Source organism: Tursiops truncatus, chromosome 2, assembly GCF_011762595.2.
Source record: "Tursiops truncatus isolate mTurTru1 chromosome 2, mTurTru1.mat.Y, whole genome shotgun sequence".
In the NCBI taxonomy this organism is placed as follows: Eukaryota; Metazoa; Chordata; class Mammalia; order Artiodactyla; family Delphinidae; genus Tursiops; species Tursiops truncatus.
In genome coordinates, this window is record NC_047035.1 from 95,063,479 (window position 1) to 95,073,628 (window position 10,150).

Consider the following 10,150-nt stretch of genomic DNA (forward strand, 5'->3'; position numbering starts at 1 on the left):
GCCATGGCTAACAGCACGCACCCCAGAGACGGGCATGAGACGCTAAGGCTGCTGCTACCGCCACCAAGAAGCCTGTGTGCAAGCACAGTTCACTCTCCACACCTCCCTTCCGGGGAGGCTGTGCAGCCCAACTTCCCCAGGAGAACGCACGGCACGACTCAGGGTGGTGCAGAGTCACGCTGGCCACTGCTGCCAAAGGCTCGCCCAGCACGCCGTACCCCTCCCTCCCCCCGGGCTGAGTGAGCCAGAGCCCCCAATGAGTGACGCCTTTAACTCCGTCCTGTATGAGCGAAGAACAGACGCCCTCCAGCGACCTACACACGGAGACGGGGCCAAATCCAAAGCTAAGCCGAGGAAGCTGTGCGAACAAAGAAGAGAAAGGGAAATCTCTCCCCGCAGCCTCAGGAGCAGCAGATTAAATCTCCAAAATCAACTTGATGTACCCTGCATCTGTGGAATACCTGAATAGACAACGAATCATCCCAAATTGAGGAGGTGGACTTTGGGAGCAAGAGAGATTATTTTCTCCCCTTTTCCTCTCTTTTTGAGTGTGTATGTGTATGCTTCTGTGTGAGATTTTGTCTGTATAGCTTTGCTTTCACCATTTGTCCTAGGGTTCTATCCGTCCATTTTTTGTTTTTACTTTAAAAAAATTTTTTTTCTTAATTATTTATTTATTTTAATAACTTTATTTTACCTTACTTTATTTTATTTTCTTTTATCCTTCCTCCCTTCCTACTTTTTTTCCCTTTTATTCTGAGCTGTGTGGATGAAACGCTCTTGGTGCTGCTGCAGCCAGGAGTCAGTGCTGTGCCTGTGAGGTGGGAGAGACAACTTCAGGACACTGGTCCACAAGAGACCTCCCAGCTCCACGTAATATCAAACGGTGAAAATCTCCCAGAGATCTCCATCTCAACACCAACACCCAGCTTCACTCATTGACCAGCAAGCTACAGTGCTGGACACCCTATGCCAATCAACTAGGAAGACAGGAACACAACCCCACCCATTAGCAGAGAGGCTGCCTAAAATCATAATAAGTCCCCAGACACCCCAAAACACACCACCAAACGTGGACCTGCCCACCAGAAAGACAAGATCCAGCCTCATCCACCAGAACACAGGCACTAGTCCCCTCCACCAGGAAGCCTACACAACCCACTGAACCAACTTTAGCCACTGGGGACAGACACCAAAAACAACGGGAACTATGAACCTGCAGCCTGCAAAAAGGAGACCCCAAACACAGTAAGATAAGCAAAATAAGAAGACAAAAAAACACACAGCAGATGAAGGAGCAAGATAAAAACCCACCAGACCTAACAAATGAAGAGGAAATAGGCAGTCTACCTGAAAAAGAATTCAGAATAATGATAGTAAAGATGAAGCAAAATCTTGGAAATAGAATAGAGAAAATTCAAGAAACATTTAACAAGGACCTAGAAGAACTAAAGATGAAACAAGCAACAATGAACAACACAATAAATGAAATTAAAAATACTCAAGAAGGGATCAATAGCAGAATAACGGAGGCAGAAGAACGGAGAAGATAGAATAGTGGAAATAACTAAAACAGAGCAATATAAAGAAAAAAGACTGAAAAGAACCAAGGACAGACTCAGAGACCTCTGGGACAACATTAAATGCACCAACATTCGAATTATAGGGGTTCCAGAAGAAGAAGGGAAAAAGAAAGGGACTGAGAAAATATTTGAAGAGATTATAGTTGAAAATTTCCCTAATATGGGAAAGGAAATAGTTAATCAAGTCCAGGAAGCACAGAGTCCCATACAGGATAAATCCAAGGAGAAACACGCCAAGACACATATTAATCAAACTGTCAAAAATTAAATACAAAGAAAACATATTAAAAGCAGCAAGGGAAAAACAACAAATAACACACAAGGGAATCCCCATTAGGTTAACAGCTGATCTTTCAGAAGAAACTCTGCAACCCTGAACGGACTGGCAGGACATACTTAAAGTGATGAAGGAGAAAAACCTACAACCAAGATTACTCTACCCAGCAAGGATCTCATTCAGATTTGATGGAGAAATTAAAACCTTTACAGACAAGCAAAAGCTGAGAGAGTTCAGCACCACCAAACCAGCTTTACAACAAATGCTAAAGGATCTTCTCTAGGCAAGAAACACAAGAGAAAGAAAAGACCTAAAATAACAAACCCAAAACAATTAAGAAAATGGAAATAGGAACATACATATCAATAATTACCTTAAATGTAAATGGATTAAATGCTTCCACCAAAAGACACAGACTGGTTGAATGCATACAAAAAGAAGACCCATATATATGCTGTCTACAAGAGACCCACTTCAGACCTAGGGCCACATACAGACTGAATGTGAGGGGATAGAAAAAGATATTCCATGCAAATGGAAAGCAAAAGAAAGCTGGAGTAGCAATTCTCATATCAGACAAAATAGACTTTAAAATAAAGACTATGAGAAGAGACAAAGAAGGACACTACATAATAATCAAGGGATTGATCCAAGAAGAAGATATAACAATTGTAAATATTTATGCACCCAACATAGGAGCACCTCAATACATAAGGCAAATACTAACAGCCATAAAAAGGGAAATCGAAAGTAACACATTCATAGTAGGGGACTTTAACACCCCATTTTCACCAATGGACAGATCATCCAAAATGAAATAAATAAGGAAACACAAACTTTAAATGATACATTAAACAATATGGACTTAATTGATATTCATAGGACATTCCATCCAGAAACAACAGAATACACATTTTTCTCAAGTGCTCATGGAACATTGTCCAGGATAGATCATATCTAGGGTCACAAAGCAAGCCTTGGTAAATTTAAGAAACCTGAAATTGTATCAAGTATCTTTTCTGACCATAACACTATAAGACTAGATATCAATTACAAGATAAGATCTGTAAAAATTACAAATACATGGAGGCTAAACAATACACTACTTAATAACGAAGTGATCACTGAAGAAATCAAAGAGGAAATAAAAAAAATACCTAGAAACAAATGACAATGGAGATACGATGACCCAAAACCTATGGGATGCAGCAAAAGCAGTTCTAAGAGAGAAGTTTATAGCAATATAATCCTACCTTAAGAAACAGGAAACATCTCGAATAAACAACCTAACCTTGCACCTAAAGCAATTAGAGAAAGAAGAACAACAACAACAACAAAAAAACAAATTTAGCAGAAGCAAAAAAATCATAAAGATCAGATCAGAAATAAATGAAAAAGAAATGAAGGAAATGATAGCAAAATTCAGTAAAATGAAAAGCTGGTTCTTTGAGAAGATAAACAAAATTGATAAACCGTTAGCCAAATTCATGAAGAAAAAAAGGGAGGAGACTCAAATCAACAGAATTAGAAATGAAAAAGGAGAAGTAACAACTGACACTGCAGAAATACAAAAGATCATGAGAGATTACTACAAGCAACACTATGCCAATAAAATGAACAACCTGGAAGAAACGGACAAATTCTTAGAAATGCACAACCTGCCAAGACTGAATCAGGAAGAAATAGAAAATATGAACAGACCAATCACGAGCTCTGAAATTGAAAATGTGATTAAAATTCTTCCAACAAACAAAAGACCAGGACCATATGGCTTCACAGGCGAATTCTATCAAACATTTAGAGAAGAGCTAACACCTATCCTTCTCAAACTCTTCCAAAATATAGCAGAGGGAGGAACACTCCCAAACTCATTCTACAAGGCCACCATCACCCTGATACCAAAACCACTCAAGGATGTCACAAAGAAAGAAAACTACAGGCCAATATCACCGATGAACATAGATTAAAAAATCCTCAACAAAATACTAGCAAACAGGGGGCTTCCCTGGCGGCACAGTGGCTTAGAGTCCGCCTACTGACGCACGGGACACGGGATCGTGCCCCGGTCGGGGAAGATCCCACATGCTGTGGAGCAGCTGGGCCCACGAGCCACGGCTACTGAGCCTGCACGACCGGAGCCTGTGCTCCTCAATGGGAGAGGCCACAACAGTGAGAGGCCTGCGTTCCGCAAAAAACAAAACAAAACAAAACTCGCAAACAGAATCCAACAGCACATTAAAAGGATCATACACCATGATCAAATGGGGTTTATTCCAGGAATGCAAGGATTTTTCAATATACGCAAATCAATCAATGTGATACACCATATTAACAAACTGAAGGAGAAAAACCATATGGTCATCTCAATAGATGCAGAGAAAGACTTTGACAAAATTCAACACCCATTTATGATAAAAACCCTGCAGAAAGTAGGCATAGAGGGAACTTTCCTCAACATAATAAAGGCCATATATGACAAACCCACAGCCAACATCGTCCTCGATGGTGAAAAACGGAAACCATTTCCACTAAGATCAGGAACAAGACAAGGTTGCCCACTCTCACCACTCTTATTCAACATAGTTTTGGAGGGTTTAGCCACAGAAATCAGAGAGGAAAAGGAAATAAAAGGAATCCAAATCTGAAAAGAAGAAGTAAAACTGTCACTGTTTGCAGATGACATGATACTATACATAGAGAATCCTTAAGATGCTACCAGAAAACTACTAGAGCTAATCAATGAATTTAGTAAAGTAGCAGGATACAAAATTAATGCACAGAAATCTCCGGCATTCTTATATAGTAGTGATGAAAAATCTGAAGGTGAAATCAAGAAAACACTCCCATTTACCACTGCAACAAAAGAATAAAATATCTAGGAGTAAACCTACCTAAGGAGACAAAAGACCTGTATGCAGAAAATTATAAGACACTTATGAAAGAAATTAAAGATGATGCAAATAGATGGAGAGATATACCATGTTCTTGGATTGGAAGAATCAACATTGTGAAAATGACTCTAGTACCCAAAGCAATCTACAGATTCAATGCAATCCTTATCAAACTACCACTGGCATTTTTCACAGAACTAGAAAAATTTTTTTCACAATTTGTATGGAAACACAAAGCAATCTTGACAACGAAAAACGGAGCTGGAGGAATCAGGCTCCCTGACTTCAGACTATACTACAAATCTACAGTAATCAAGACAGTATGGTACTGGCACAAAAACAGAAATATAGATCAATGGAACAGAATACAAAGCCCAGAGATAAACCCACGCACATATGGTCACCTTATCTTTGATAAAGGAGGCAGGAATGTACAGTGGAGAAAGGACAGCCTCTTCAATAAGTGGTGCTGTGAAAACTGGACAGGTACATGTAAAAGTATGAGATTAGATCAATCCCTAACACCATACACAAAAATAAGCTCAAAATGGATTAAAGACCTAAATGTAAGGCCAGACACTATAAAATTCTTAGAGGAAAACACAGGCAGAACACTCTATGACATAAATCACAGCAAGATCCTTTTTGACTCACCTGCTAGAGAAATGGAAATAAAAACAAAAATAAACAAATGGAACCTAATGAACCTTCAAAGCTTTTGCACAGCAAAGGAAACCATAAACAAGACCCAAAGACAACCCTCAGAATGGGAGAAAATATTTGCAAATGAAGCAACTGACAAAGGATTAATCTCCAAATTTTACGAGCTGCTCATGCAGCTCAATAACAACAACAAAACAAAAACCCAATCCAAAAATGGGCAGAAAACCTAAATACACATTTCTCCAAAGAAGATATACAGATTGCCAACAAACACATGAAAGAATGCTCAACAGCATTAATAATTAGGGAAATGCAAATCAAAACTACAATGAGATATCATCTCACACCGGTCAGAATGGCCATCATCAAAAAATCTAGAAACAATAAATGCTGAAGAGGGTGTGGAGAAGAGGGAACACTCTTGCACTGCCAGTGGGAATGTGAATTGGAAGACCCACTATGGAGAACAGTATGGAGGTTCCTTAAAAAACTACAAATAGAACTACCATATGACCCAGCAATCCCACCACTGGGCATATATCCTGAGAAAACCATAATTCAAAGAGTCATGTACCAAAATGTTCATTGCAGATCTATTTACAATAGCCCGGAGATGAAAACAACCTAAGTGCCCATCAGCAGATGAACGGATAAAGAAGATGTGGCACATATATATACAATGGAATATTACTCAGCCATAAAAAGAAACGAAATTGAGCTATTTGTAATGATGTGGATGGACATAGTCTGTCATACAGAGTGAAGTAAGTCAGAAAGAGAAAGACCAATACCGTATGCTAATACATATATATATATGGAATCTAAGAAAAAAGAAAATGTCATGAAGAACCTAGGGGTAAGACAGGAATAAAGACACAGACCTACTAGAGCATGGAGTTGAGGATATGGGGAGGGGGAAGGGTAAGCTGTGACAAAGTGAGAGAGTGGCATGGACATATAAACACTACCAAACGTAAAATAGATAGCTAGTGGGAAGCAGCCACATAGCACAGGGAGGTCAGCTAGGTGCTTTGTGACCATCTAGAGGGGTGGGATAGGGAAGGTGGGAGGGAGGAAGATGCAAGAGTGAAGAGATATGGGAACATATGTTTATGTATAGCTGATTCACTTTGTTATAAAGCAGAAACTAACACACCATTGTAAAGCAATTATACTCCAATAAAGATGTTAAAAAAACAAAAAACAAGACCCGTATACATGCTGTCTACAAGAGACCCACTTCAGACCCAGGGACACATACAAACTGAATGTGAGGGGATGGAAAAAGATATTCCATGCAAATGGAAATCAGAAGAAAGCTGGAGTAGCAATTCTCATATCAGACAAAACAGACTTTAAAATAAAGAGTATTACAAGAGACAAAGAAGGACATCACATAATCAAGGGATCGATCCAAGAAGAAGGTATAACAATTGTAAATATTTATGCACCCAACATAGGAACACTTCAATACGTAAGGCAAATACTAACAGCCATAAAAGGGTAAATCGACAGCAACACAATATAGTAGGGACTTTAACACCCCACTTTCACCAATGGACAGATCATCCAAAATGAAAATAAAGAAACACAAGCTGCAAATGATACATTAAACAATATGGACTTAATTGATATTTATAGGACATTCCATACAAAAACAACAGAATACACATTTTTCTCAAGTGCTCATGGAACATTCTCCAGGATAGATCATATCTTGGGTCACAAATCTAGCCTTGGTATATTTAAGAAAACTGAAATCGTATCAAGTGTCTTTTCCAACCATAATGCTATGAGACTAGGTATCAATTACAGGAAAAGATCTGTAAAACATACAAACTAATGGAGACTAAACAATACACTACTTAATAACGAAGTGATCACTGAAGAAATCAAATAGGAAATAAAAAAATACCTACAAACAAATGACAATGGAGATACGATGACCCAAAACCTATGGGATGCAGCAAAAGCAGTTCTAAGACGGAAGTTTATAGCAATACAATCCTACCTTAAGAAACAAGAAACACCTCGAATAAACAACCTATCCTTGCACCTAAAGCAATTAGAGAAAGAAGAACAAAAAAAACCAAACAAATTTAGCAGAAGGAAAGAAATCATAAAGATCAGATCAGAAATAAATGAAAAAGAAATGAAGGAAACAATAGCAAAATTCAGTAAAACTAAAAGCTGGTTCTTTGAGAAGATAAACAAAATTGATAACCATTAGCCAAACTCATGAAGAAAAAAGGGAGGAGACTCAAATCAACAGAATTAGAAATGAAAAGGAGAAGTAACAACTGACACTGCAGAAATACAAAAGATCATGAGAGATTACTACAAGCGACTCTTGCCAATTAACTGGACAACTGGAAGAAATGCACAAATTCTTAGAAATGCACAACCTGCTGAGACTGAATCAGGAAGAAATAGGAAAAAAATAACAGACCAATCACGAGCTCTGAAATTGAAAAAGTGATTAAAATTCTTCCAACAAACAAAAGCCCAGGACCAGATGGCTTCACAGGCGAATTCTATCAAACATTTAGAGAAGAGCTAACACCTATCCTTCTCAAACTCTTCCAAAATATAGCAGAGGGAGGAACACTCCCAAACTCATTCTATGAGGCCACCATCACCCTGATACCAAAACCACACAAGGATGTCACAAAGAAAGAAAACTACAGGCTAATATCACTGATGAACATAGATGCAAAAATCCTCAACAAAATACTAGCAAACAGAATCCATAGGCACATTAAAAGGATCATACACCACGATCAAGTGGGGTTTATTCCAGGAATGCAAGGATTCTTCAATATAAGCAAATCTATCAATGTGATACACCATATTAACAAACTGAAGGAGAAAAACCATATGGTCATCTCAATAGGTACAGAGAAAGCTTTCGACAAAATTCAACACCCATTTATGATAAAAACCCTCCAGAAAGTAGGCATAGAGGGAACTTTCCTCAACATAATAAAGGCCATATATGACAAACCCACAGCCAACATCGTCCTCAGTGGTGAAAAATTGAAAGCATTTCCAGTAAGATCAGGACCAAGACAAGTTTGCCCACTCTCAACCCTCTTATTCAACATAGTTTTGGAAGTTTTAGCCACAGGAATCAGAGAAGAAAAGGAAATAAAAGGAATCCAAATCTGAAAAGAAGAAGTAAAGCTGTCACTATTTGCAGATGACATGATTCTATACATAGAGAATCCTAAAGATGCTACCAGAAAACTAGAGCCAATCAATGAATTTGGTAAAGTAGCAGGATACAAAATTAATGCACAGAAATCTCCAGCATTCTTATACACTAGTGATGAAAAATCTGAAAGTGAAATCAAGAAAACACTCCCATTTACCACTGCAACAAAAAGAATAAAATATCTAGGAATGAACCTACCTAAGGAGACAGAAGACCTGTATGCAGAAAATTATAAGACACTGATGATAGCCCAGGGAGATCAGCTCGGTGCTTTGTGACCACCTAGAGGGGTGGGATAGGGAGGGTGAGAGGGAGGGAGATGTAAGAGGGAAGAGATATGGGGACATATGTATATGTATAACTGATTCACTTTGTTATAAAGCAGAAACTAACACACCATTGTAAAGCAATTATACTCCAATAAAGATGTTTAAAAAAAAAGGAAAGAAATCTGTTGCACTTCTATTCACTAACAATGAAAGATCAGAAAAAGAAATTAAAGAAACAATCCCATTTACCATCACATCAAAAAGAATAAAATAGCTAGGAATAAAACTACCTAAGGAGACAAAAGACCTGTACTCTGAAAACTATAAGATGCTGATGAAAGAAATTGAAGATGACACAAACAGATGGAAAGATATACCATGTTCTTGGATTGAAAGAATCAATATTGTCACAATGACTATACTACCCAGGGCACTCTACAGATTCAATGCAATCCCTATCAAATTACCAATGGCATTTTTCACAGAACTAGAAGAAAAAAATCTTAAAATTTGTATGGTGACACAAAAGACCCTGAATAGCCAAAGCAATCCTGAGAAGCAAAAATGGAGCTGGAGCAATTAGGCGCTCTGACTTCAGACTATACTGCAAAGGTATAGTCATCAAAACATTATGGTACTAGCACAGAAATAGAAATATAGTTCAATGGAACAGGATAGAAAGCCCAGAAATAAACACATGCAGCTATGTCAATTAATCTATGACACAGGAGGCAAGACTACAATGAGGGAAATACAGTCTCTTCAATAAATGGTGCTGGGAAAACTGGACAGCTACATGTAAAAAAAAAAAAAGAAATTAGAACACTCTTTAACACCATACACAAAAATAAACTCAAAATGGATTAAAGACCTAAACTGAAGACCAGGCACTATAAAACTCTTAAAGGAAAACATAGGCAGAACACTTTGACACAAATCGCAGCAACATCTTTTTTGATCCGTCTCCCAGAGTTATGGAAATAAAAACAAAAATAAACAAATGGAACCTAATTAAACTCAAAAGCTTTTGCACATCAAAATAAACCATAAACAAAATGAAAAGACATCCCACAGAATGGGAGAAAATATTAGCAAGTGATGTGACCGACAAGGGACTGGTCTCCAGAATTTATAAACAGCTCATGCAGCTCAATATCAAAAAGACAAACAACCCAATCAAAAAATGAGTAGAAGACCTAAATAGATATTTCTCCGAAGAAGACACACAGATGGCCAACAGGCACATGAAAGGA